This window comes from Euprymna scolopes, chromosome 46 (genome assembly GCF_053919585.1).
Source record: "Euprymna scolopes isolate OS-2025 chromosome 46, ASM5391958v1, whole genome shotgun sequence".
In the NCBI taxonomy this organism is placed as follows: domain Eukaryota; kingdom Metazoa; phylum Mollusca; class Cephalopoda; order Sepiida; family Sepiolidae; genus Euprymna; species Euprymna scolopes.
This window is the reverse complement of record NC_136527.1, coordinates 2,670,987-2,690,698: the sequence shown is the minus strand read 5'-3', so window position 1 is coordinate 2,690,698 and position 19,712 is coordinate 2,670,987. Positions and strand designations below refer to the sequence as shown.

Genomic DNA, 19,712 nt, shown 5'->3' with positions numbered 1-19,712 from the left:
AGGTAATGATTTCCAAAGAAATTTGGGTATTTTTTCAATGTAACAGTTTAGATAAAGATAAAAGCATAGGTTCCGGCGAGGTTCGAACTCGCGACTTTCTGCGTGTAAAGCAGATGTGATAACCACTAAACCACAGAACGGCTACCAAGGTATAGAGAGTTTTATCAAAAAGTTGATTAATTTGTATCCAAAACAAGTGAAGGTAATGATTTCCAAAGAAATTTGGGTATTTTTTCAATGTAACAGTTTAGATAAAGATAAATGCATAGGTTCCGGCGAGGTTCGAACTCGCGACTTTCTGCGTGTAAAGCAGATGTGATAACCACTACACCACAGGACCGTTACCAAGGTATAGAGAGTTTTATCTAAAAGTTGATTAATTTGATCCAAAACAATGGAAAGGTAATGATTTCCAAAGAAATTTGGGTATTTTTTCAATGTAACAGTTTAGATAAAGATAAAAGCATAGGTTCCGGCGAGGTTCGCACTCGCGACTTTCTGCGTGTAAAGCAGATTTGATAAGCACTACACCACAGAACCGTTACCAAGGTGTAGAGAGTTTTATCTAAAAGTTGATTAATTTGTATCCAAAACAATGGAAAGGTAATGATTTCCAAAGAAATTTGGGTATTTTTTCAATGTAACAGTTTAGATAAAGATAAAAGCATAGGTTCCGTGTAGGTTCGAACTCGCAACTTTCTGGGTGTAAAGCAGATGTAATAACCACTACACCACAGAACCGTTACCAAGGTATAGAGAGTTTTATATAAAAGTTGATTAATTTGTATCCAAAACAATGGAAAGGTAATGATTTCCAAAGAAATTTGGGTATTTTTTCAATGTAACAGTTTAGATAAAGATAAAAGCATAGGTTCCGGCGAGGTTCGAACTCGCGACTTTCTGCGTGTAAAGCAGATGTGATAACCACTACACCACAGAACCGTTACCAAGGTGTAGAGAGTTTTATCTTAAAGTTGATTAATTTGTATCCAAAACAATGGACAGGTAATGATGTCCAAAGAAATTTGGGTATTTTTTCAATGTAACAGTTACGATAAAAATAAAAGCATAGGTTCCGGCGAGGTTCGATCTCGCGACTTTCTTCGTGTAAAGCAGATGTGATAACCACTACACCACAGAACCGTTACCAAGGTATAGAGAGTTTTATCTAAAAGTTGATTAATTTGATCCAAAACAATGGAAAGGTAATGATTTCCAAAGAAATTTGGGTATTTTTTCAATGTAACAGTTTAGATAAAGATAAAAGCATAGGTTCCGGCGAGGTTCGCACTCGCGACTTTCTGCGTGTAAAGCAGATTTGATAAGCACTACACCACAGAACCGTTACCAAGGTGTAGAGAGTTTTATCTAAAAGTTGATTAATTTGTATCCAAAACAATGGAAAGGTAATGATTTCCAAAGAAATTTGGGTATTTTTTCAATGTAACAGTTACGATAAAGATAAAAGCACCGGTTCCGGCGAGGTTCGATCTCGCGATTTTCTGCGTGTAAAGCAGATGTGATAACCACTCCACCACAGAACCGTTACCAAGGTATAGAGAGTTTTATCTAAAAGTTGATTAATTTGTATCCAAAACAATGGAAAGGTAATGATTTCCAAAGAAATTTGGGTATTTTGTCAATGTAACAGTTTAGATAAAGATAAAAGCATAGGTTCCGGCGAGGTTCGAACTCGCGACTTTCTGCGTGTAAAGCAGATGTAATAACCACTACACCACAGAACTGTTACCAAGGTATAGAGAGTTTTATCTAAAAGTTGATGAATGTGTATCCAAAACAATGGAACGGTAATGATTTCCAAAGAAATGTGGGTATTTTTTCAATGTAACAGTTTAGATAAAGATAAAAGCAGAGGTTCCGGCGAGGTTCGAACTCGCGACTTTCTGCGTGTAAAGCAGATGTGATAACCACTACACCACAGAACCGTTACCAAGGTATAGAGAGTTTTATCTAAAAGTTGATTAATTTGTATCCAAAACAATGGAAAGGTAATTATTTCCAAAGAAATTTTGGTATTTTTTCAATGTAACAGTTACGATAAAGATAAAAGCATAGGTTCCGGCGAGGTTCGATCTCGCGACTTTCTGCGTGTAAAGCAGATGTGATAACCACTACACCACAGAACCGTTACCAAGGTATAGAGAGTGTTATCTGAAAGTTGATTAATTTGTATCCAAAACAATGGAAAGGTAATGATTTCCATAGAAATTTTGGTATTTTTTCAATGTAACAGTTTACATAAAGATAAAAGCATAGGTTCCGACGACGTTCGACCTCGCGACTTTCTGCGTGTAAAGCAGATGTAATAACAACTACACCACAGAACCGTTACCAAGGCAGAGAGAGTTTTATCTAAAAGTTGATTAATTTGTACCCAAAACAATGGAAAGGTAATGATTTCCAAAGAAATTTGGGTATTTTTTCAATGTAACAGTTTAGATAAAGATAAAAGCATAGGTTCCGGCGAGGTTCGAACTCGCGACTTTCTGCGTGGAAAGCAGATGTGATAACCACTCCACCACAGAACCGTTACCAAGGTATAGAGAGTTTTATCTAAAAGTTGATTAATTTGTATCCAAAACAATGGAAAGGTAATGATTTCCAAAGAAATTTGGGTATTTTTTCAATGTAACAGTTACGATAAAGATAAGAGCATAGGTTCCGGCGAGGTTCGATCTCGCGATTTTCTGCGTGTAAAGCAGATGTGATAACCACTACACCACAGAACCGTTACCAAGGTATAGAGAGTTTTATCTAAAAGTTGATTAATTTGTATCCAGAACAATGGAAAGGTAATGATTTCCAAAGAAATTTGGGTATTTTTTCAATGTAACAGTTTAGATAAAGATAAAAGCATAGGTTCCGGCGAGGTTCGAACTAGCGACTTTCTGCGTGTAAAGCAGATGTGATAACAACTACACCACAGAACCGTTACCAAGGTATAGAGAGTTTTATATAAAAGTTGATTAATTTGTATCCAAAACAATGGAAAGGTAATGATTTCCAAAGAAATTTGTGTATTTTTTCAATGTAACAGTTACGATAAAGATAAAAGCACAGGTTCCGGCGAGGTTCGAACTCGCGACTTTCTGCGTGTAAAGCAGATGTGATAACCACTACACCACAGAACCGTTACCAAGGCATAGAGAGTTTTATCTAAAAGTTGATTAATTTGTATCCAAAACAATGGAAAGGTAATGATTTCCAAAGAAATTTGGGTATTTTTTCAATGTAACAGTTTAGATAAAGATAAAAGCATAGGTTCCGGCGAGGTTCGATCTCGCGACTTTCCGCGTGTAAAGCAGATGTGATAACCACTACACCACAGAACCGTTACAAGGGTATGGAGAGTTTTATCTACAAGTTGATTAATTTGTATCCAAAACAATGGAAAGGTAATGATTTCCAAAGAAATTTGGGTATTTTTTCAATGTAACAGTTTAGATAAAGATAAAAGCATAGGTTCCGGCGAGGTTCGAACTCGCGACTTTCTGCGTGTAAAGCAGATGTGATAACCACTACACCACAGAACCGTTACCAAGGTATAGAGAGTTTTATCTAAAAGTTGATGAATGTGTATCCAAATCAATGGAACGGTAATGATTTCCAAAGAAATTTGGGTATTTTTTCAATGTAACAGTTTAGATAAAGATAAAAGCATAGGTTCCGGCGAGGTTCGAACTCGCGACTTTCTGCGTGTAAAGCAGATGTGATAACAACTACACCACAGAACCGTTACCAAGGTATAGAGAGTTTTATATAAAAGTTGATTAATTTGTATCCAAAACAATGGAAAGGTAATGATTTCCAAAGAAATTTTGGTATTTTTTCAATGTAACAGTTTAGATAAAGATAAAAGCATAGGTTCCGGCGAGGTTCGAACTCGCGACCGTCTGCGTGTAAAGCAGATGTAATAACCACTACAGCACAGAACTGTTACCAAGTTATAGAGAGTTTTATCTAAAAGTTGATTAATTTGTATCCAAAACAATGGAAAGGTAATGATTTCCAAAGAAATTTGGGTATTTTTTCAATGTAACAGTTTAGATAAAGATAAAAGCATAGGTTCCGGCGAGGTTAGAACTCGCGACTTTCTGCGTGTAAAGCAGATGTGATAACCACTACACCACAGAACCGTTACCAAGGTATAGAGAGTTTTATCTAAAAGTTGATTAATTTGTATCCAAAACAATGGACAGGTAATGATGTCCAAAGAAATTTGGGTATTTTTTCAATGTAACAGTTTAGATAAAGATAAAAGCATAGGTTCCGGCGAGGTTCGAACTAGCGACTTTCTGCGTGTAAAGCAGATGTGATAACCACTACACCACAGAACCGTTACCAAGGTATAGAGAGTTTTATATAAAAGTTGATTAATTTGTATCCAAAACAATGGAAAGGTAATTATTTCCAAAGCAATTTTGGTATTTTTTCAATGTAACAGTTACGATAAAGATAAAAGCATAGGTTCCGGCGAGGTTAAATCTCGCGACTTTCTGCGTGTAAAGCAGATGTGATAACCACTACACCACAGAACCGTTACCAAGGTATAGAGAGTTTTATCTAGAAGTTGATTAATTTGTATCCAAAACAATGGAAAGGTAATGATTTCCATAGAAATTTTGGTATTTTTTCAATGTAACAGTTTACATAAAGATAAAAGCATAGGTTCCGACGACGTTCGACCTCGCGACTTTCTGCGTGTAAAGCAGATGTAAAAACCACTACACCACAGAACCGTTACCAAGGTATAGAGAGTTTTATCTAAAAGTTGATTAATTTGTACCCAAAACAATGGAAAGGTAATCATTTCCAAAGAAATTTTGGTATTTTTTCAATGTAACAGTTTAGATAAAGATAAAAGCATAGGTTCCGGCGAGGTTCGAACTCGCGATTTTCTGCGTGGAAAGCAGATGTGATAACCACTACACCACAGAACCGTTACCAAGGTATAGAGAGTTTTATCTAAAAGTTGATTAATTTGTATCCAAAACAATGGAAAGGTAATGATTTCCAAAGAAATTTGGGTATTTTTTCAATGTAACAGTTTAGATAAAGATAAAAGCATAGGTTCCGGCGAGGTTCGAACTCGCGACTTTCTGCGTGTAAAGCAGATGTGATAACCACTAAACCACAGAACCGCTACCAAGGTATAGAGAGTTTTATCAAAAAGTTGATTAATTTGTATCCAAAACAAGTGAAGGTAATGATTTCCAAAGAAATTTGGGTATTTTTTCAATGTAACAGTTTAGATAAAGATAAAAGCATAGGTTCCGGCGAGGTTCGAACTCGCGACCGTCTGCGTGTAAAGCAGATGTAATAACCACTACAGCACAGAACCGTTACCAAGTTATAGCGAGTTTTATCTAAAAGTTGATTAATTTGTATCCAAAACAATGGAAAGGTAATGATTTCCAAAGAAATTTTGGTATTTTTTCAATGTAACAGTTTAGATAAAGATAAAAGCATAGGTTCCGGCGAGGTTCGAACTCGCGACTTTCTGCGTGTAAAGCAGATGTGATAACAACTACACCACAGAACCGTTACCAAGGTATAGAGAGTTTTATATAAAAGTTGATTAATTTGTATCCAAAACAATGGAAAGGTAATGATTTCCAAAGAAATTTGGGTATTTTTTCAATGTAACAGTTTAGATAAAGATAAAAGCATAGGTTCCGGCGAGGTTCGAACTCGCGACCGTCTCCGTGTAAAGCAGATGTAATAACCACTACAGCACAGAACCGTTACCAAGTTATAGAGAGTTTTATCTAAAAGTTGATTAATTTGTATCCAAAACAATGGAAAGGTAATGATTTCCAAAGAAATTTGGGTATTTTTTCAATGTAACAGTTTAGATAAAGATAAAAGCATAGGTTCCGGCGAGGTTAGAACTCGCGACTTTCTGCGTGTAAAGCAGATGTGATAACCACTACACCACAGAACCGTTACCAAGGTATAGAGAGTTTTATCTAAAAGTTGATTAATTTGTATCCAAAACAATGGACAGGTAATGATGTCCAAAGAAATTTGGGTATTTTTTCAATGTAACAGTTTAGATAAAGATAAAAGCATAGGTTCCGGCGAGGTTCGAACTAGCGACTTTCTGCGTGTAAAGCAGATGTGATAACCACTACACCACAGAACCGTTCCCAAGGTATAGAGAGTTTTATATAAAAGTTGATTAATTTGTATCCAAAACAATGGAAAGGTAATTATTTCCAAAGCAATTTTGGTATTTTTTCAATGTAACAGTTACGATAAAGATAAAAGCATAGGTTCCGGCGAGGTTCGATCTCGCGACTTTCTGCGTGTAAAGCAGATGTGATAACCACTACACCACAGAACCGTTACCAAGGTGTAGAGAGTTTTATCTTAAAGTTGATTAATTTGTATCCAAAACAATGGACAGGTAATGATGTCCAAAGAAATTTGGGTATTTTTTCAATGTAACAGTTACGATAAAAATAAAAGCATAGGTTCCGGCGAGGTTCGATCTCGCGACTTTCTTCGTGTAAAGCAGATGTGATAACCACTACACCACAGAACCGTTACCAAGGTATAGAGAGTTTTATCTAGAAGTTGATTAATTTGTATCCGAAACAATGGAAAGGTAATGATTTCCATAGAAATTTTGGTATTTTTTCAATGTAACAGTTTACATAAAGATAAAAGCATAGGTTCCGACGACGTTCGACCTCGCGACTTTCTGCGTGTAAAGCAGATGTAAAAACCACTACACATCAGAACCGTTACCAAGGTATAGAGAGTTTTATCTAAAAGTTGATTAATTTGTACCCAAAACAATGGAAAGGTAATCATTTCCAAAGAAATTTGGGTATTTTTTCAATGTAACAGTTTAGATAAAGATAAAAGCATAGGTTCCGGCGAGGTTCGAACTCGCGACTTTCTGCGTGGAAAGCAGATGTGATAACCACTCCACCACAGAACCGTTACCAAGGTATAGAGAGTTTTATCTAAAAGTTGATTAATTTGTATCCAAAACAATGGAAAGGTAATGATTTCCAAAGAAATTTGGGTATTTTTTCAATGTAACAGTTTAGATAAAGATAAAAGCATAGGTTCCGGCGAGGTTCGAACTCGCGACTTTCTGCGTGTAAAGCAGATGTGATAACCACTACACCACAGAACCGTTACCAAGGTATAGAGAGTTTTATCTAAAAGTTGATTAATTTGTATCCAAAACAATGGACAGGTAATGATGTCCAAAGAAATTTGGGTATTTTTTCAATGTAACAGTTTAGATAAAGATAAAAGCATAGGTTCCGGCGAGGTTCGAACTAGCGACTTTCTGCGTGTAAAGCAGATGTGATAACCACTACACCACAGAACCGTTACCAAGGTATAGAGAGTTTTATATAAAAGTTGATTAATTTGTATCCAAAACAATGGAAAGGTAATTATTTCCAAAGCAATTTTGGTATTTTTTCAATGTAACAGTTACGATAAAGATAAAAGCATAGGTTCCGGCGAGGTTCGATCTCGCGACTTTCTGCGTGTAAAGCAGATGTGATAACCACTACACCACAGAACCGTTACCAAGGTATAGAGAGTTTTATCTAGAAGTTGATTAATTTGTATCCAAAACAATGGAAAGGTAATGATTTCCATAGAAATTTTGGTATTTTTTCAATGTAACAGTTTACATAAAGATAAAAGCATAGGTTCCGACGACGTTCGACCTCGCGACTTTCTGCGTGTAAAGCAGATGTAAAAACCACTACACCACAGAACCGTTACCAAGGTATAGAGAGTTTTATCTAAAAGTTGATTAATTTGTACCCAAAACAATGGAAAGGTAATCATTTCCAAAGAAATTTTGGTATTTTTTCAATGTAACAGTTTAGATAAAGATAAAAGCATAGGTTCCGGCGAGGTTCGAACTCGCGATTTTCTGCGTGGAAAGCAGATGTGATAACCACTACACCACAGAACCGTTACCAAGGTATAGAGAGTTTTATCTAAAAGTTGATTAATTTGTATCCAAAACAATGGAAAGGTAATGATTTCCAAAGAAATTTGGGTATTTTTTCAATGTAACAGTTTAGATAAAGATAAAAGCATAGGTTCCGGCGAGGTTCGAACTCGCGACTTTCTGCCTGTACAGCAGATGTGATAACCACTAAACCACAGAACCGTTACCAAGGTATAGAGAGTTTTATCTAAAAGTTGATTAATTTGTATCCAAATCAATGGAAAGGTAATGATTTCCAAAGAAATTTGGGTATTTTTTCAATGTAACAGTTTAGATAAAGATAAAAGCATAGGTTCCGGCGAGGTTCGAACTCGCGACTTTCTGCGTGTAAAGCAGATGTGATAACCACTAAACCACAGAACCGCTACCAAGGTATAGAGAGTTTTATCAAAAAGTTGATTAATTTGTATCCAAAACAAGTTAAGGTAATGATTTCCAAAGAAATTTGGGTATTTTTTCAATGTAACAGTTTAGATAAAGATAAAAGCATAGGTTCCGGCGAGGTTCGAACTCGCGACCGTCTGCGTGTAAAGCAGATGTAATAACCACTACAGCACAGAACCGTTACCAAGTTATAGCGAGTTTTATCTAAAAGTTGATTAATTTGTATCCAAAACAATGGAAAGGTAATGATTTCCAAAGAAATTTTGGTATTTTTTCAATGTAACAGTTTAGATAAAGATAAAAGCATAGGTTCCGGCGAGGTTCGAACTCGCGACTTTCTGCGTGTAAAGCAGATGTGATAACCACTACACCACAGAACCGTTACCAAGGTGTAGAGAGTTTTATCTTAAAGTTGATTAATTTGTATCCAAAACAATGGACAGGTAATGATGTCCAAAGAAATTTGGGTATTTTTTCAATGTAACAGTTACGATAAAAATAAAAGCATAGGTTCCGGCGAGGTTCGATCTCGCGACTTTCTTCGTGTAAAGCAGATGTGATAACCACTACACCACAGAACCGTTACCAAGGTATAGAGAGTTTTATCTAGAAGTTGATTAATTTGTATCCGAAACAATGGAAAGGTAATGATTTCCATAGAAATTTTGGTATTTTTTCAATGTAACAGTTTACATAAAGATAAAAGCATAGGTTCCGACGACGTTCGACCTCGCGACTTTCTGCGTGTAAAGCAGATGTAAAAACCACTACACATCAGAACCGTTACCAAGGTATAGAGAGTTTTATCTAAAAGTTGATTAATTTGTACCCAAAACAATGGAAAGGTAATCATTTCCAAAGAAATTTGGGTATTTTTTCAATGTAACAGTTTAGATAAAGATAAAAGCATAGGTTCCGGCGAGGTTCGAACTCGCGACTTTCTGCGCGGAAAGCAGATGTGATAACCACTCCACCACAGAACCGTTACCAAGGTATAGAGAGTTTTATCTAAAAGTTGATTAATTTGTATCCAAAACAATGGAAAGGTAATGATTTCCAAAGAAATTTGGGTATTTTTTCAATGTAACAGTTTAGATAAAGATAAAAGCATAGGTTCCGGCGAGGTTCGAACTCGCGACTTTCTGCGTGTAAAGCAGATGTGATAACCACTACACCACAGAACCGTTACCAAGGTATAGAGAGTTTTATATAAAAGTTGATTAATTTGTATCCAAAACAATGGAAAGGTAATGATTTCCAAAGAAATTTGGGTATTTTTTCAATGTAACAGTTTAGATAAAGATAAAAGCATAGGTTCCGGCGAGGTTAGAACTCGCGACTTTCTGCGTGTAAAGCAGATGTGATAACCACTACACCACAGATCCGTTACCAAGGTATAGAGAGTTTTATCTAAAAGTTGATTAATTTGTATCCAAAACAATGGAAAAGTAATGATTTCCAAAGAAATTTGGGTATTTTTTCAATGTACCAGTTTAGATAAAGATAAAAGCATAGGTTCCGGCGAGGTTCGAACTCGCGACTTTCTGCGTGTAAAGCAGATGTGATAACCACTACACCACAGAACCGTTACCAAGGTATAGAGAGTTTTATCTAAAAGTTGATTAATTTGTATCCAAAACAATGGAAAGGTAATGATTTCCAAAGAAATTTGGGTATTTTTTCAATGTAACCGTTTAGATAAAGATAAAAGCATAGGTTCCGGCGAGGTTCGAACTCGCGACTTTCTGCGTGTAAAGCAGATGTGATAACCACTACACCACAGAACCGTTACCAAGGTATAGAGAGTTTTATCTAAAAGTTGATTAATTTGTATCCAAAACAATGGAAAGGTAATGATTTCCAAAGAAATTTGGGTATTTTTTCAATGTAACAGTTTAGATAAATATAAAAGCATACGTTCCGGCGAGGTTCGATCTCGCGACTTTCTGCGTGTAAAGCAGATGTGCTAACCACTACACCACAGAACCGTTACCAAGGTATAGAGAGTTTTATCTAAAAGTTGATTAATTTGTATCCAAAACAATGGAAAGGTAATGATTTCCAAAGAAATTTGGGTATTTTTTCAATGTAACAGTTTAGATAAAGATAAAAGCATAGGTTCCGGCGAGGTTCGAACTCGCGACTTTCTGCGTGTAAAGCAGATGTGATAACCACTACACCACAGAACCGTTACTAGGTATAGAGAGTTTTATCTAAAAGTTGATTAATTTGTATCCAAAACAATGGAAAGGTAATGATTTCCAAAGAAATTTGGGTATTTTTTCAATGTAACAGTTTAGATAAAGATAAAAGCATAGGTTCCGGCGAGGTTCGAACTCGCGACTTTCTGCGTGTAAAGCAGATGTGATAACCACTACACCACAGAACCGTTATCATTGTATAGAGAGTTTTATCTAAAAGTTGATTAATTTGTATCCAAAACAATGGAAAGGTAATGATTTCCAAAGAAATTTGGGTATTTTTTCAATGTAACAGTTTAGATAAAGATAAAAGCATAGGTTCCGGCGAGGTTAAATCTCGCGACTTTCTGCGTGTAAAGCAGATGTGATAACCACTACACCACAGAACCGTTACCAAGGTATAGAGAGTTTTATCTAAAAGTTGATTAATTTGTATCCAAAGCAATGGAAACGTAATGATTTCCAAAGAAATTTGGGTATTTTTTCAATGTAACAGTTTAGATAAAGATAAAAGCATAGGTTCCGGGTAGGTTCGAACTCGCGACTTTCTGCGTGTAAAGCAGATGTGATAACCACTACACCACAGAACCGTTACCAAGGTATAGAGAGTTTTATCTAAAAGTTGATTAATTTGTATCCAAAACAATGGAAAGGTAATGATTTCCAAAGAAATTTGGGTATTTTTTCAATGTAACAGTTTAGATAAAGATAAAAGCATAGGTTCCGGCGAGGTTCGATCTCGCGACTTTCTGCGTGGAAAGCAGATGTGATAACCACTACACTACAGAACCGTTACCAAGGTATAGAGAGTTTTATCTAAAAGTTGATTAATTTGTATCCAAAACAATGGAAAGGTAATGATTTCCAAAGAAATTTGGGTATTTTTTCAATGTAACAGTTTAGATAAAGATAAAAGCATAGGTTCCGGCGAGGTTCGATCTCGCGACTTTCTGCGTGTAAAGCAGATGTGATAACCACTACACCACAGAACCGTTACCAAGGTATAGAGAGTTTTATCTAAAAGTTGATTAATTTGTATCCAAAACAATGGAAAGGTAATGATTTCCAAAGAAATTTGGGTATTTTTTCAATGTAACAGTTTAGATAAGGATAAAAGCATAGGTTCCGGGTAGGTTCGATCTCGCGACTTTCTGCGTGTAAAGCAGATGTGATAACCACTACACCACAGAACCGTTACCAAGGTAAAGAGAGTTTTATCTAAAAGTTGATTAATTTGTATCCAAAACAATGGAATGGTAATGATTTCCAAAGAAATTTGAGTATTTTTTCAATGTAACAGTTTAGATAAAGATAAAATCATAGGTTCCGGCGAGGTTCGAACTCGCGACTTTCTTCCTGTAAAGCAGATGTGATAACCACTACACCACAGAACCGTTACCAAGGTATAGAGAGTTTTATCTAAAAGTTGATTAATTTGTATCCAAAACAATGGAAAGGTAATGATTTCCAAAGAAATTTGGGTATTTTTTCAATGTAACAGTTTAGATAAAGATAAAAGCATAGGTTCCGGCGAGGTTCGAACTCGCGACTTTCTGCGTGTAAAGCAGATGGGATAACCACTACACCACAGAACCGTTACCAAGGTATAGAGAGTTTTATCTAAAAGTTGATTAATTTGTATCCAAAACAATGGAAAGGTAATGATTTCCAAAGAAATTTGGGTATTTTTTCAATGTAACAGTTTAGATAAAGATAAAAGCATAGGTTCCGGCGAGGTTCGATCTCGCGACTTTCTGCGTGTAAAGCAGATGTGATAACCACTACACCACAGAACCGTTACCAAGGTATAGAGAGTTTTATCTAGAAGTTGATTAATTTGTATCCAAAACAATGGAAAGGTAATGATTTCCAAAGAAATTTTGGTATTTTTTCAATGTAACAGTTTAGATAAAGATAAAAGCATAGGTTCCGGCGAGGTTCGAACTCGCGACTTTCTGCGTGTAAAGCAGATGTGATAACCACTACACCACAGAACCGTTACCAAGTTAGAGAGAGTTTTATCTAAAAGTTGATTAATTTGTATCCAAAACAATGGAAAGGTAATGATTTCCAAAGAAATTTGGGTATTTTTTCAATGTAACAGTTTAGATAAAGATAAAAGCATAGGTTCCGGCGAGGTTCGAACTCGCGACTTTCTGCGTGTAAAGCAGATGTGATAACCACTACACCACAGAACCGTTACCAAGTTATAGAGAGTTTTATCTAAAAGTTGATTAATTTGTATCCAAAACAATGGAAAGGTAATGATTTCCAAAGAAATTTGGGTATTTTTTCAATGTAACAGTTTAGATAAAGATAAAAGCATAGGTTCCGGCGAGGTTCGAACTCGCGACTTTCTGCGTGTAAAGCAGATGTGATAACCACTACACCACAGAACCGTTACTAGGTATAGAGAGTTTTATCTAAAAGTTGATTAATTTGTATCCAAAACAATGGAAAGGTAATGATTTCCAAAGAAATTTGGGTATTTTTTCAATGTAACAGTTTAGATAAAGATAAAAGCATAGGTTCCGGCGAGGTTCGAACTCGCGACTTTCTGCGTGTAAAGAAGATGTGATAACCACTACACCACAGAACCGTTACCATGGTATAGAGAGTTTTATCTAAAAGTTGATTAATTTGTATCCAAAACAATGGAAAGGTAATGATTTCCAAAGAAATTTGGGTATTTTTTCAATGTAACACTTTAGATAAAGATAAAAGCATAGGTTCCGGCGAGGTTCGATATCGCGACTTTCTGCGTGTAAAGCAGATGTGATAACCACTACACCACAGAACCGTTACCAAGGTATAGAGAGTTTTATCTAAAAGTTGATTAATTTGTATCCAAAACAATGGAAAGGTAATGATTTCCAAAGAAATTTGGGTATTTTGTCAATGTAACAGTTTAGATAAAGATAAAAGCATAGGTTCCGGCGAGGTTCGATCTCGCGACTTTCTGCGTGTAAAGCAGATGTGATAACGACTACACCACAGAACCGTTACCAAGGTATAGAGAGTTTTATCTAAAAGTTGATTAATTTGTATCCAAAACAATGGAAAGGTAATGATTTCCAAAGAAATTTTGGTATTTTTTCAATGTAACAGTTTAGATAAAGATAAAAGCATAGGTTCCGGCGAGGTTCGAACTCGCGACTTTCTGCGTGTAAAGCAGATGTGATAACCACTACACCACAGAACCGTTACCAAGGTATAGAGAGTTTTATCTAAAAGTTGATTAATTTGTATCCAAAACAATGGAAAGGTAATGATTTCCAAAGAAATTTGGGTATTTTTTCAATGTAACAGTTTAGATAAAGATAAAAGCATAGCTTCCGGAAAGGTTCGATCTCGCGACTTTCTGCGTGTAAATGAGATGTGATAACCACTACACCACAGAACCGTTACCAAGGTATAGAGAGTTTTATCTAAAAGTTGATTAATTTGTATCCAAAACAATGGAAAGGTAATGATTTCCAAAGAAATTTGGGTATTTTTTCAATGTAACAGTTTAGATAAAGATAAAAGCATAGGTTCCGGGTAGGTCCGATCTCGCGACTTTCTGCGTGTAAAGCAGATGTGATAACCACTACAACACAGAACCGTTACCAAGGTAAAGAGAGTTTTATCTAAAAGTTGATTAATTTGTATCCAAACCAATGGAATGGTAATGATTTCCAAAGAAATTTGGGTATTTTTTCAATGTAACAGTTTAGATAAAGATAAAATCATAGGTTCCGGCGAAGTTCGAACTCGCGACTTTCTGCGTGTAAAGCAGATGTAATAACCACTACACCACAGAACCGTTACCAAGGTATAGAGAGTTTCATCTAAAAGTTGATGAATTTGTATCCAAAACAATGGAACGGTAATGATTTCCAAAGAAATTTGGGTATTTTTTCAATGTAACAGTTTAGATAAAGATAAAAGCATAGGTTCCGGCGAGGTTCGAACTCGCGACTTTCTGCGTGTAAAGCAGATGTGATAACGACTACACCACAGAACCGTTACCAAGGTATAGAGAGTTTTATCTAAAAGTTGATTAATTTGTATCCAAAACAATGGAAAGGTAATGATTTCCAAAGAAATTTGGGTATTTTTTCAATGTAACAGTTTAGATAAAGATAAAAGCAGAGGTTCCGGCGAGGTTCGAACTCGCGACTTTCTGCGTGTAAAGCAGATGTGATAACCACTACACCACAGAACCGTTGCCAAGGTATAGAGAGTTTTATCTAAAAGTTGATTAATTTGTATCCAAAACAATGGAAAGGTAATGATTTCCAAAGAAATTTGGGTATTTTTTCAATGTAACAGTTACGATAAAGATAAAAGCATAGGTTCCGGCGAGGTTCGATCTCGCGACTTTCTGCGTGTAAAGCAGATGTGATAACCACTACACCACAGAACCGTTACCAAGGTATAGAGAGTTTTATCTAAAAGTTGATTAATTTGTATCCAGAACAATGGAAAGGTAATGATTTCCAAAGAAATTTGGGTATTTTTTCAATGTAACAGTTAAGATAAAGATAAAAGCATAGGTTCCGGCGAGGTTCGAACTCGCGACTTTCTGCGTGTAAAGCAGATGTGATAACAACTACACCACAGAACCGTTACCAAGGTATAGAGAGTTTTATCTAAAAGTTGATTAATTTGTATCCAAAACAATGGAAAGGTAATGATTTCCAAAGAAATTTGGGTATTTTTTCAATGTAACAGTTTAGATAAAGATAAAAGCATAGGTTCCGGCGAGGTTCGAACTCGCGACTTTCTGCGTGTAAAGCAGATGTGATAACCACTACACCACAGAACCGTTACCAAGTTAGAGAGAGTTTTATCTAAAAGTTGATTAATTTGTATCCAAAACAATGGAAAGGTAATGATTTCCAAAGAAATTTGGGTATTTTTTCAATGTAACAGTTTAGATAAAGATAAAAGCATAGGTTCCGGCGAGGTTCGAACTCGCGACTTTCTGCGTGTAAAGCAGATGTGATAACCACTACACCACAGAACCGTTACCAAGTTATAGAGAGTTTTATCTAAAAGTTGATTAATTTGTATCCAAAACAATGGAAAGGTAATGATTTCCAAAGAAATTTGGGTATTTTTTCAATGTAACAGTTTAGATAAAGATAAAAGCATAGGTTCCGGCGAGGTTCGAACTCGCGACTTTCTGCGTGTAAAGCAGATGTGATAACCACTACACCACAGAACCGTTACTAGGTATAGAGAGTTTTATCTAAAAGTTGATTAATTTGTATCCAAAACAATGGAAAGGTAATGATTTCCAAAGAAATTTGGGTATTTTTTCAATGTAACAGTTTAGATAAAGATAAAAGCATAGGTTCCGGCGAGGTTCGAACTCGCGACTTTCTGCGTGTAAAGAAGATGTGATAACCACTACACCACAGAACCGTTACCATGGTATAGAGAGTTTTATCTAAAAGTTGATTAATTTGTATCCAAAACAATGGAAAGGTAATGATTTCCAAAGAAATTTGGGTATTTTTTCAATGTAACAGTTTAGATAAAGATAAAAGCATAGGTTCCGGCGAGGTTCGATCTCGCGACTTTCTGCGTGTAAAGCAGATGTGATAACCACTACACCACAGAACCGTTACCGAGGTATAGAGAGTTTTATCTAAAAGTTGATTAATTTGTATCCAAAACAATGGAAAGGTAATGATTTCCAAAGAAATTTGGGTATTTTGTCAATGTAACAGTTTAGATAAAGATAAAAGCATAGGTTCCGGCGAGGTTCGATCTCGCGACTTTCTGCGTGTAAAGCAGATGTGATAACGACTACACCACAGAACCGTTACCAAGGTATAGAGAGTTTTATCTAAAAGTTGATTAATTTGTATCCAAAACAATGGAAAGGTAATGATTTCCAAAGAAATTTTGGTATTTTTTCAATGTAACAGTTTAGATAAAGATAAAAGCATAGGTTCCGGCGAGGTTCGATCTCGCGACTTTCTGCGTGTAAAGCAGATGTGATAACCACTACACCACAGAACCGTTACCAAGGTATAGAGAGTTTTATCTAAAAGTTGATTAATTTGTATCCAAAACAATGGAAAGGTAATGATTTCCAAAGAAATTTGGGTATTTTTTCAATGTAACAGTTTAGATAAAGATAAAAGCATAGCTTCCGGCGAGGTTCGATCTCGCGACTTTATGCGTGTAAAGCATATGTGATAACCACTACACCACAGAACCGTTACCAAGGTATAGAGAGTTTTATCTAAAAGTTGATTAATTTGTATCCAAAACAATGGAAAGGTAATGATTTCCAAAGAAATTTGGGTATTTTTTCAATGTAACAGTTTAGATAAAGATAAAAGCATAGGTTCCGGGTAGGTCCGATCTCGCGACTTTCTGCGTGTAAAGCAGATGTGATAACCACTACACCACAGAACCGTTACCAAGGTAAAGAGAGTTTTATCTAAAAGTTGATTAATTTGTATCCAAACCAATGGAATGGTAATGATTTCCAAAGAAATTTGGGTATTTTTTCAATGTAACAGTTTAGATAAAGATAAAATCATAGGTTCCGGCGAGGTTCGAACTCGCGACTTTCTGCGTGTAAAGCAGATGTAATAACCACTACACCACAGAACCGTTACCAAGGTATAGAGAGTTTCATCTAAAAGTTGATGAATGTGTATCCAAAACAATGGAACGGTAATGATTTCCAAAGAAATTTGGGTATTTTTTCAATGTAACAGTTTAGATAAAGATAAAAGCATAGGTTCCGGCGAGGTTCGAACTCGCGACTTTCTGCGTGTAAAGCAGATGTGATAACCACTACACCACAGAACCGTTACCAAGGTATAGAGAGTTTTATCTAAAAGTTGATTAATTTGTATCCAAAACAATGGAAAGGTAATGATTTCCAAAGAAATTTGTGTATTTTTTCAATGTAACAGTTTAGATAAAGATAAAAGCAGAGGTTCCGGCGAGGTTCGAACTCGCGACTTTCTGCGTGTAAAGCAGATGTGATAACCACTACACCACAGAACCGTTACCAAGGTATAGAGAGTTTTATCTAAAAGTTGATTAATTTGTATCCAGAACAATGGAAAGGTAATGATTTCCAAAGAAATTTGGGTATTTTTTCAATGTAACATTTAAGATAAAGATAAAAGCATAGGTTCCGGCGAGGTTCGAACTCGCGACTTTCTGCGTGTAAAGCAGATGTGATAACAACTACACCAGAGAACCGTTACCAAGGTATAGAGAGTTTTATCTAAAAGTTGATTAATTTGTATCCAAAACAATGGAAAGGTAATGATTTCCAAAGAAATTTGGGTATTTTTTCAATGTAACAGTTTAGATAAAGATAAAAGCATAGGTTCCGGCGAGGTTCGAACTCGCGACTTTCTGCGTGTAAAGCAGATGTGATAACCACTACACCACAGAACCGTTACCAAGGTGTAGAGAGTTTTATCTAAAAGTTGATGAATTTGTATCCAAAACAATGGAAAGGTAATGATTTCCAAAGAAATTTGGGTATTTTTTCAATGTAACAGTTTAGATAAAGATAAAAGCATAGGTTCCGGCAAGGTTTGAACTCGCGACTTTCTGCGTGTAAAGCAGATGTAATAACCACTACACCACAGAACCGTTACCAAGGTATAGAGAGTTTTATCTAAAAGTTGATTAATTTGTATCCAAAACAATGGAAAGGTAATGATTTCCAAAGAAATTTGGGTATTTTTTCAATGTAACAGTTTAGATAAAGATAAAAGCATAGGTTCCGGCGAGGTTCGAACTCGCGACTTTCTGCGTGTAAAGCAGATGTGATAACCACTACACCACAGAACCGTTACCAAGGTATAGAGAGTTTTATCTAAAAGTTGATTAATTTGTATCCAAAACAATGGAAAGGTAATGATTTCCAAAGAAATTTGGGTATTTTTTCAATGTAACAGTTTAGATAAAGATAAAAGCATAGGTTCCGGCGAGGTTCGAACTCGCGACTTTCTGCGTGTAAAGCAGATGTGATAACCACTACACCACAGAACCGTTACCAAGGTATAGAGAGTTTTATCTAAAAGTTGATGAATTTGTATCCAAAACAATGGAAAGGTAATGATTTCCAAAGAAATTTGGGTATTTTTTCAATGTAACAGCTTAGATAAAGATAAAAGCATAGGTTCCGGCAAGGTTCGAACTCGCGACTTTCTGCGTGTAAAGCAGATGTGATAACCACTACACCACAGAACCGTTACCAAGGTATAGAGAGTTTTATCTAAAAGTTGATGAATTTGTATCCAAAACAATGGAACGGTAATGATTTCCAAAGAAATTTGTGTGTTTTTTCAATGTAACAGTTTAGATAAAGATAAAAGCATAGGTTCCGGCGAGGTTCGAACTCGCGACTTTCTGCGTGTAAAGCAGATGTGATAACCACTACACCACAGAACCGTTACCAAGGTATAGAGAGTTTTATCTAAAAGTTGATTAATTTGTATCCAAAACAATGGAAAGGTAATGATTTCCAAAGAAATTTGGGTATTTTTTCAATGTAACAGTTTAGATAAAGATAAAAGCATAGGTTCCGGCGAGGTTCGAACTCGCGACTTGCTGCGTGTAAAGCAGATGTGATAACCACTACACCACAGAACCGTTACCAAGGTATAGAGAGTTTTATCTAAAAGTTGATTAATTTGTATCCAAAACAATGGAAAGGTAATGATTTCCAAAGAAATTTGGGTATTTTTTCAATGTAACAGTTTAGATAAAGATAAAAGCATAGGTTCCGGCGAGGTTCGAACTCGCGACTTTCTGCGTGTAAAGCAGATGTGATAACCACTACACCACAGAACCGTTACCAAGGTATAGAGAGTTTTATCTAAAAGTTGATTAATTTGTATCCAAAACAATGGAAAGGTAATAATTTCCCAAGAAATTTGGGTATTTTTTCAATGTAACAGTTTAGATAAAGATAAAAGCATAGGTTCCGGCGAGGTTCGAACTCGCGACTTTCTGCGTGTAAAGCAGATGTGATAACCACTACACCACAGAACCGTTACCAAGGTATAGAGAGTTTTATCTAAAAGTTGATGAATTTGTATCCAAAACAATGGAAAGGTAATGATTTCCAAAGAAAT

The 19,712-nt window shown here is 35.8% G+C and overlaps 76 non-coding genes across 76 annotated transcripts; all 76 read right to left on the bottom strand.

The window, feature by feature from the left end:
* Positions 1–267: 267 nt before the first annotated feature.
* On the bottom strand, positions 268–340 carry Trnav-uac (transfer RNA valine (anticodon UAC)). The gene has a single exon. It is a non-coding gene; the product is annotated as a tRNA-Val (tRNA).
* Positions 341–869: 529 nt separating this feature from the next.
* Trnav-uac (transfer RNA valine (anticodon UAC)) lies at positions 870–942 on the bottom strand. Its single transcript has one exon. It is a non-coding gene; the product is annotated as a tRNA-Val (tRNA).
* Positions 943–1,070: 128 nt separating this feature from the next.
* On the bottom strand, positions 1,071–1,143 carry Trnav-uac (transfer RNA valine (anticodon UAC)). The gene has a single exon. It is a non-coding gene; the product is annotated as a tRNA-Val (tRNA).
* Positions 1,144–1,471: 328 nt separating this feature from the next.
* Positions 1,472–1,544, bottom strand: Trnav-uac (transfer RNA valine (anticodon UAC)). Its single transcript has one exon. It is a non-coding gene; the product is annotated as a tRNA-Val (tRNA).
* Positions 1,545–1,672: 128 nt separating this feature from the next.
* On the bottom strand, positions 1,673–1,745 carry Trnav-uac (transfer RNA valine (anticodon UAC)). Its single transcript has one exon. It is a non-coding gene; the product is annotated as a tRNA-Val (tRNA).
* Positions 1,746–1,873: 128 nt separating this feature from the next.
* Positions 1,874–1,946, bottom strand: Trnav-uac (transfer RNA valine (anticodon UAC)). The gene has a single exon. It is a non-coding gene; the product is annotated as a tRNA-Val (tRNA).
* Positions 1,947–2,074: 128 nt separating this feature from the next.
* On the bottom strand, positions 2,075–2,147 carry Trnav-uac (transfer RNA valine (anticodon UAC)). Its single transcript has one exon. It is a non-coding gene; the product is annotated as a tRNA-Val (tRNA).
* A 329-nt stretch (positions 2,148–2,476) lies between these two features.
* On the bottom strand, positions 2,477–2,549 carry Trnag-ucc (transfer RNA glycine (anticodon UCC)). The gene has a single exon. It is a non-coding gene; the product is annotated as a tRNA-Gly (tRNA).
* A 128-nt stretch (positions 2,550–2,677) lies between these two features.
* On the bottom strand, positions 2,678–2,750 carry Trnav-uac (transfer RNA valine (anticodon UAC)). Its single transcript has one exon. It is a non-coding gene; the product is annotated as a tRNA-Val (tRNA).
* A 329-nt stretch (positions 2,751–3,079) lies between these two features.
* Positions 3,080–3,152, bottom strand: Trnav-uac (transfer RNA valine (anticodon UAC)). The gene has a single exon. It is a non-coding gene; the product is annotated as a tRNA-Val (tRNA).
* Positions 3,153–3,280: 128 nt separating this feature from the next.
* On the bottom strand, positions 3,281–3,353 carry Trnav-uac (transfer RNA valine (anticodon UAC)). Its single transcript has one exon. It is a non-coding gene; the product is annotated as a tRNA-Val (tRNA).
* A 128-nt stretch (positions 3,354–3,481) lies between these two features.
* On the bottom strand, positions 3,482–3,554 carry Trnav-uac (transfer RNA valine (anticodon UAC)). Its single transcript has one exon. It is a non-coding gene; the product is annotated as a tRNA-Val (tRNA).
* A 128-nt stretch (positions 3,555–3,682) lies between these two features.
* On the bottom strand, positions 3,683–3,755 carry Trnav-uac (transfer RNA valine (anticodon UAC)). The gene has a single exon. It is a non-coding gene; the product is annotated as a tRNA-Val (tRNA).
* A 329-nt stretch (positions 3,756–4,084) lies between these two features.
* Trnav-uac (transfer RNA valine (anticodon UAC)) lies at positions 4,085–4,157 on the bottom strand. The gene has a single exon. It is a non-coding gene; the product is annotated as a tRNA-Val (tRNA).
* A 128-nt stretch (positions 4,158–4,285) lies between these two features.
* On the bottom strand, positions 4,286–4,358 carry Trnav-uac (transfer RNA valine (anticodon UAC)). The gene has a single exon. It is a non-coding gene; the product is annotated as a tRNA-Val (tRNA).
* Positions 4,359–4,888: 530 nt separating this feature from the next.
* Trnag-ucc (transfer RNA glycine (anticodon UCC)) lies at positions 4,889–4,961 on the bottom strand. Its single transcript has one exon. It is a non-coding gene; the product is annotated as a tRNA-Gly (tRNA).
* A 128-nt stretch (positions 4,962–5,089) lies between these two features.
* Trnav-uac (transfer RNA valine (anticodon UAC)) lies at positions 5,090–5,162 on the bottom strand. Its single transcript has one exon. It is a non-coding gene; the product is annotated as a tRNA-Val (tRNA).
* Positions 5,163–5,289: 127 nt separating this feature from the next.
* Trnav-uac (transfer RNA valine (anticodon UAC)) lies at positions 5,290–5,362 on the bottom strand. Its single transcript has one exon. It is a non-coding gene; the product is annotated as a tRNA-Val (tRNA).
* A 128-nt stretch (positions 5,363–5,490) lies between these two features.
* Positions 5,491–5,563, bottom strand: Trnav-uac (transfer RNA valine (anticodon UAC)). Its single transcript has one exon. It is a non-coding gene; the product is annotated as a tRNA-Val (tRNA).
* A 329-nt stretch (positions 5,564–5,892) lies between these two features.
* Trnav-uac (transfer RNA valine (anticodon UAC)) lies at positions 5,893–5,965 on the bottom strand. Its single transcript has one exon. It is a non-coding gene; the product is annotated as a tRNA-Val (tRNA).
* Positions 5,966–6,093: 128 nt separating this feature from the next.
* Trnav-uac (transfer RNA valine (anticodon UAC)) lies at positions 6,094–6,166 on the bottom strand. Its single transcript has one exon. It is a non-coding gene; the product is annotated as a tRNA-Val (tRNA).
* A 128-nt stretch (positions 6,167–6,294) lies between these two features.
* Positions 6,295–6,367, bottom strand: Trnav-uac (transfer RNA valine (anticodon UAC)). Its single transcript has one exon. It is a non-coding gene; the product is annotated as a tRNA-Val (tRNA).
* Positions 6,368–6,495: 128 nt separating this feature from the next.
* Positions 6,496–6,568, bottom strand: Trnav-uac (transfer RNA valine (anticodon UAC)). Its single transcript has one exon. It is a non-coding gene; the product is annotated as a tRNA-Val (tRNA).
* Positions 6,569–6,897: 329 nt separating this feature from the next.
* Trnag-ucc (transfer RNA glycine (anticodon UCC)) lies at positions 6,898–6,970 on the bottom strand. Its single transcript has one exon. It is a non-coding gene; the product is annotated as a tRNA-Gly (tRNA).
* A 128-nt stretch (positions 6,971–7,098) lies between these two features.
* Trnav-uac (transfer RNA valine (anticodon UAC)) lies at positions 7,099–7,171 on the bottom strand. Its single transcript has one exon. It is a non-coding gene; the product is annotated as a tRNA-Val (tRNA).
* Positions 7,172–7,299: 128 nt separating this feature from the next.
* Positions 7,300–7,372, bottom strand: Trnav-uac (transfer RNA valine (anticodon UAC)). Its single transcript has one exon. It is a non-coding gene; the product is annotated as a tRNA-Val (tRNA).
* Positions 7,373–7,500: 128 nt separating this feature from the next.
* Positions 7,501–7,573, bottom strand: Trnav-uac (transfer RNA valine (anticodon UAC)). Its single transcript has one exon. It is a non-coding gene; the product is annotated as a tRNA-Val (tRNA).
* A 329-nt stretch (positions 7,574–7,902) lies between these two features.
* Positions 7,903–7,975, bottom strand: Trnag-ucc (transfer RNA glycine (anticodon UCC)). The gene has a single exon. It is a non-coding gene; the product is annotated as a tRNA-Gly (tRNA).
* Positions 7,976–8,304: 329 nt separating this feature from the next.
* Trnav-uac (transfer RNA valine (anticodon UAC)) lies at positions 8,305–8,377 on the bottom strand. The gene has a single exon. It is a non-coding gene; the product is annotated as a tRNA-Val (tRNA).
* Positions 8,378–8,504: 127 nt separating this feature from the next.
* On the bottom strand, positions 8,505–8,577 carry Trnav-uac (transfer RNA valine (anticodon UAC)). Its single transcript has one exon. It is a non-coding gene; the product is annotated as a tRNA-Val (tRNA).
* A 128-nt stretch (positions 8,578–8,705) lies between these two features.
* Trnav-uac (transfer RNA valine (anticodon UAC)) lies at positions 8,706–8,778 on the bottom strand. The gene has a single exon. It is a non-coding gene; the product is annotated as a tRNA-Val (tRNA).
* Positions 8,779–8,906: 128 nt separating this feature from the next.
* Positions 8,907–8,979, bottom strand: Trnav-uac (transfer RNA valine (anticodon UAC)). Its single transcript has one exon. It is a non-coding gene; the product is annotated as a tRNA-Val (tRNA).
* A 329-nt stretch (positions 8,980–9,308) lies between these two features.
* On the bottom strand, positions 9,309–9,381 carry Trnag-ucc (transfer RNA glycine (anticodon UCC)). Its single transcript has one exon. It is a non-coding gene; the product is annotated as a tRNA-Gly (tRNA).
* Positions 9,382–9,509: 128 nt separating this feature from the next.
* On the bottom strand, positions 9,510–9,582 carry Trnav-uac (transfer RNA valine (anticodon UAC)). Its single transcript has one exon. It is a non-coding gene; the product is annotated as a tRNA-Val (tRNA).
* Positions 9,583–9,911: 329 nt separating this feature from the next.
* Positions 9,912–9,984, bottom strand: Trnav-uac (transfer RNA valine (anticodon UAC)). The gene has a single exon. It is a non-coding gene; the product is annotated as a tRNA-Val (tRNA).
* Positions 9,985–10,112: 128 nt separating this feature from the next.
* On the bottom strand, positions 10,113–10,185 carry Trnav-uac (transfer RNA valine (anticodon UAC)). The gene has a single exon. It is a non-coding gene; the product is annotated as a tRNA-Val (tRNA).
* Positions 10,186–10,313: 128 nt separating this feature from the next.
* On the bottom strand, positions 10,314–10,386 carry Trnav-uac (transfer RNA valine (anticodon UAC)). The gene has a single exon. It is a non-coding gene; the product is annotated as a tRNA-Val (tRNA).
* A 128-nt stretch (positions 10,387–10,514) lies between these two features.
* Trnav-uac (transfer RNA valine (anticodon UAC)) lies at positions 10,515–10,587 on the bottom strand. The gene has a single exon. It is a non-coding gene; the product is annotated as a tRNA-Val (tRNA).
* A 127-nt stretch (positions 10,588–10,714) lies between these two features.
* On the bottom strand, positions 10,715–10,787 carry Trnav-uac (transfer RNA valine (anticodon UAC)). The gene has a single exon. It is a non-coding gene; the product is annotated as a tRNA-Val (tRNA).
* Positions 10,788–11,317: 530 nt separating this feature from the next.
* Positions 11,318–11,390, bottom strand: Trnag-ucc (transfer RNA glycine (anticodon UCC)). Its single transcript has one exon. It is a non-coding gene; the product is annotated as a tRNA-Gly (tRNA).
* A 128-nt stretch (positions 11,391–11,518) lies between these two features.
* Positions 11,519–11,591, bottom strand: Trnav-uac (transfer RNA valine (anticodon UAC)). Its single transcript has one exon. It is a non-coding gene; the product is annotated as a tRNA-Val (tRNA).
* Positions 11,592–11,920: 329 nt separating this feature from the next.
* Positions 11,921–11,993, bottom strand: Trnav-uac (transfer RNA valine (anticodon UAC)). The gene has a single exon. It is a non-coding gene; the product is annotated as a tRNA-Val (tRNA).
* A 128-nt stretch (positions 11,994–12,121) lies between these two features.
* Trnav-uac (transfer RNA valine (anticodon UAC)) lies at positions 12,122–12,194 on the bottom strand. The gene has a single exon. It is a non-coding gene; the product is annotated as a tRNA-Val (tRNA).
* Positions 12,195–12,322: 128 nt separating this feature from the next.
* On the bottom strand, positions 12,323–12,395 carry Trnav-uac (transfer RNA valine (anticodon UAC)). Its single transcript has one exon. It is a non-coding gene; the product is annotated as a tRNA-Val (tRNA).
* Positions 12,396–12,523: 128 nt separating this feature from the next.
* Positions 12,524–12,596, bottom strand: Trnav-uac (transfer RNA valine (anticodon UAC)). The gene has a single exon. It is a non-coding gene; the product is annotated as a tRNA-Val (tRNA).
* Positions 12,597–12,724: 128 nt separating this feature from the next.
* Trnav-uac (transfer RNA valine (anticodon UAC)) lies at positions 12,725–12,797 on the bottom strand. The gene has a single exon. It is a non-coding gene; the product is annotated as a tRNA-Val (tRNA).
* Positions 12,798–12,925: 128 nt separating this feature from the next.
* Positions 12,926–12,998, bottom strand: Trnav-uac (transfer RNA valine (anticodon UAC)). The gene has a single exon. It is a non-coding gene; the product is annotated as a tRNA-Val (tRNA).
* Positions 12,999–13,125: 127 nt separating this feature from the next.
* On the bottom strand, positions 13,126–13,198 carry Trnav-uac (transfer RNA valine (anticodon UAC)). The gene has a single exon. It is a non-coding gene; the product is annotated as a tRNA-Val (tRNA).
* Positions 13,199–13,326: 128 nt separating this feature from the next.
* Positions 13,327–13,399, bottom strand: Trnav-uac (transfer RNA valine (anticodon UAC)). The gene has a single exon. It is a non-coding gene; the product is annotated as a tRNA-Val (tRNA).
* Positions 13,400–13,527: 128 nt separating this feature from the next.
* On the bottom strand, positions 13,528–13,600 carry Trnav-uac (transfer RNA valine (anticodon UAC)). The gene has a single exon. It is a non-coding gene; the product is annotated as a tRNA-Val (tRNA).
* A 128-nt stretch (positions 13,601–13,728) lies between these two features.
* Positions 13,729–13,801, bottom strand: Trnav-uac (transfer RNA valine (anticodon UAC)). The gene has a single exon. It is a non-coding gene; the product is annotated as a tRNA-Val (tRNA).
* Positions 13,802–14,331: 530 nt separating this feature from the next.
* Trnav-uac (transfer RNA valine (anticodon UAC)) lies at positions 14,332–14,404 on the bottom strand. Its single transcript has one exon. It is a non-coding gene; the product is annotated as a tRNA-Val (tRNA).
* A 128-nt stretch (positions 14,405–14,532) lies between these two features.
* Trnav-uac (transfer RNA valine (anticodon UAC)) lies at positions 14,533–14,605 on the bottom strand. The gene has a single exon. It is a non-coding gene; the product is annotated as a tRNA-Val (tRNA).
* A 128-nt stretch (positions 14,606–14,733) lies between these two features.
* On the bottom strand, positions 14,734–14,806 carry Trnav-uac (transfer RNA valine (anticodon UAC)). The gene has a single exon. It is a non-coding gene; the product is annotated as a tRNA-Val (tRNA).
* A 128-nt stretch (positions 14,807–14,934) lies between these two features.
* On the bottom strand, positions 14,935–15,007 carry Trnav-uac (transfer RNA valine (anticodon UAC)). Its single transcript has one exon. It is a non-coding gene; the product is annotated as a tRNA-Val (tRNA).
* A 128-nt stretch (positions 15,008–15,135) lies between these two features.
* Trnav-uac (transfer RNA valine (anticodon UAC)) lies at positions 15,136–15,208 on the bottom strand. The gene has a single exon. It is a non-coding gene; the product is annotated as a tRNA-Val (tRNA).
* Positions 15,209–15,336: 128 nt separating this feature from the next.
* On the bottom strand, positions 15,337–15,409 carry Trnav-uac (transfer RNA valine (anticodon UAC)). Its single transcript has one exon. It is a non-coding gene; the product is annotated as a tRNA-Val (tRNA).
* Positions 15,410–15,537: 128 nt separating this feature from the next.
* Trnav-uac (transfer RNA valine (anticodon UAC)) lies at positions 15,538–15,610 on the bottom strand. The gene has a single exon. It is a non-coding gene; the product is annotated as a tRNA-Val (tRNA).
* A 128-nt stretch (positions 15,611–15,738) lies between these two features.
* Positions 15,739–15,811, bottom strand: Trnav-uac (transfer RNA valine (anticodon UAC)). The gene has a single exon. It is a non-coding gene; the product is annotated as a tRNA-Val (tRNA).
* A 127-nt stretch (positions 15,812–15,938) lies between these two features.
* On the bottom strand, positions 15,939–16,011 carry Trnav-uac (transfer RNA valine (anticodon UAC)). Its single transcript has one exon. It is a non-coding gene; the product is annotated as a tRNA-Val (tRNA).
* Positions 16,012–16,139: 128 nt separating this feature from the next.
* On the bottom strand, positions 16,140–16,212 carry Trnav-uac (transfer RNA valine (anticodon UAC)). Its single transcript has one exon. It is a non-coding gene; the product is annotated as a tRNA-Val (tRNA).
* A 128-nt stretch (positions 16,213–16,340) lies between these two features.
* Positions 16,341–16,413, bottom strand: Trnav-uac (transfer RNA valine (anticodon UAC)). Its single transcript has one exon. It is a non-coding gene; the product is annotated as a tRNA-Val (tRNA).
* A 128-nt stretch (positions 16,414–16,541) lies between these two features.
* Positions 16,542–16,614, bottom strand: Trnav-uac (transfer RNA valine (anticodon UAC)). The gene has a single exon. It is a non-coding gene; the product is annotated as a tRNA-Val (tRNA).
* Positions 16,615–16,742: 128 nt separating this feature from the next.
* Trnav-uac (transfer RNA valine (anticodon UAC)) lies at positions 16,743–16,815 on the bottom strand. Its single transcript has one exon. It is a non-coding gene; the product is annotated as a tRNA-Val (tRNA).
* Positions 16,816–17,144: 329 nt separating this feature from the next.
* Trnav-uac (transfer RNA valine (anticodon UAC)) lies at positions 17,145–17,217 on the bottom strand. Its single transcript has one exon. It is a non-coding gene; the product is annotated as a tRNA-Val (tRNA).
* A 128-nt stretch (positions 17,218–17,345) lies between these two features.
* Positions 17,346–17,418, bottom strand: Trnav-uac (transfer RNA valine (anticodon UAC)). Its single transcript has one exon. It is a non-coding gene; the product is annotated as a tRNA-Val (tRNA).
* Positions 17,419–17,546: 128 nt separating this feature from the next.
* Trnav-uac (transfer RNA valine (anticodon UAC)) lies at positions 17,547–17,619 on the bottom strand. Its single transcript has one exon. It is a non-coding gene; the product is annotated as a tRNA-Val (tRNA).
* A 329-nt stretch (positions 17,620–17,948) lies between these two features.
* Trnav-uac (transfer RNA valine (anticodon UAC)) lies at positions 17,949–18,021 on the bottom strand. Its single transcript has one exon. It is a non-coding gene; the product is annotated as a tRNA-Val (tRNA).
* Positions 18,022–18,149: 128 nt separating this feature from the next.
* Trnav-uac (transfer RNA valine (anticodon UAC)) lies at positions 18,150–18,222 on the bottom strand. The gene has a single exon. It is a non-coding gene; the product is annotated as a tRNA-Val (tRNA).
* A 128-nt stretch (positions 18,223–18,350) lies between these two features.
* On the bottom strand, positions 18,351–18,423 carry Trnav-uac (transfer RNA valine (anticodon UAC)). Its single transcript has one exon. It is a non-coding gene; the product is annotated as a tRNA-Val (tRNA).
* Positions 18,424–18,551: 128 nt separating this feature from the next.
* Trnav-uac (transfer RNA valine (anticodon UAC)) lies at positions 18,552–18,624 on the bottom strand. The gene has a single exon. It is a non-coding gene; the product is annotated as a tRNA-Val (tRNA).
* A 128-nt stretch (positions 18,625–18,752) lies between these two features.
* Positions 18,753–18,825, bottom strand: Trnav-uac (transfer RNA valine (anticodon UAC)). The gene has a single exon. It is a non-coding gene; the product is annotated as a tRNA-Val (tRNA).
* Positions 18,826–18,953: 128 nt separating this feature from the next.
* Positions 18,954–19,026, bottom strand: Trnav-uac (transfer RNA valine (anticodon UAC)). Its single transcript has one exon. It is a non-coding gene; the product is annotated as a tRNA-Val (tRNA).
* A 128-nt stretch (positions 19,027–19,154) lies between these two features.
* Trnav-uac (transfer RNA valine (anticodon UAC)) lies at positions 19,155–19,227 on the bottom strand. The gene has a single exon. It is a non-coding gene; the product is annotated as a tRNA-Val (tRNA).
* A 128-nt stretch (positions 19,228–19,355) lies between these two features.
* On the bottom strand, positions 19,356–19,428 carry Trnav-uac (transfer RNA valine (anticodon UAC)). The gene has a single exon. It is a non-coding gene; the product is annotated as a tRNA-Val (tRNA).
* A 128-nt stretch (positions 19,429–19,556) lies between these two features.
* Positions 19,557–19,629, bottom strand: Trnav-uac (transfer RNA valine (anticodon UAC)). The gene has a single exon. It is a non-coding gene; the product is annotated as a tRNA-Val (tRNA).
* Positions 19,630–19,712: the final 83 nt, after the last annotated feature.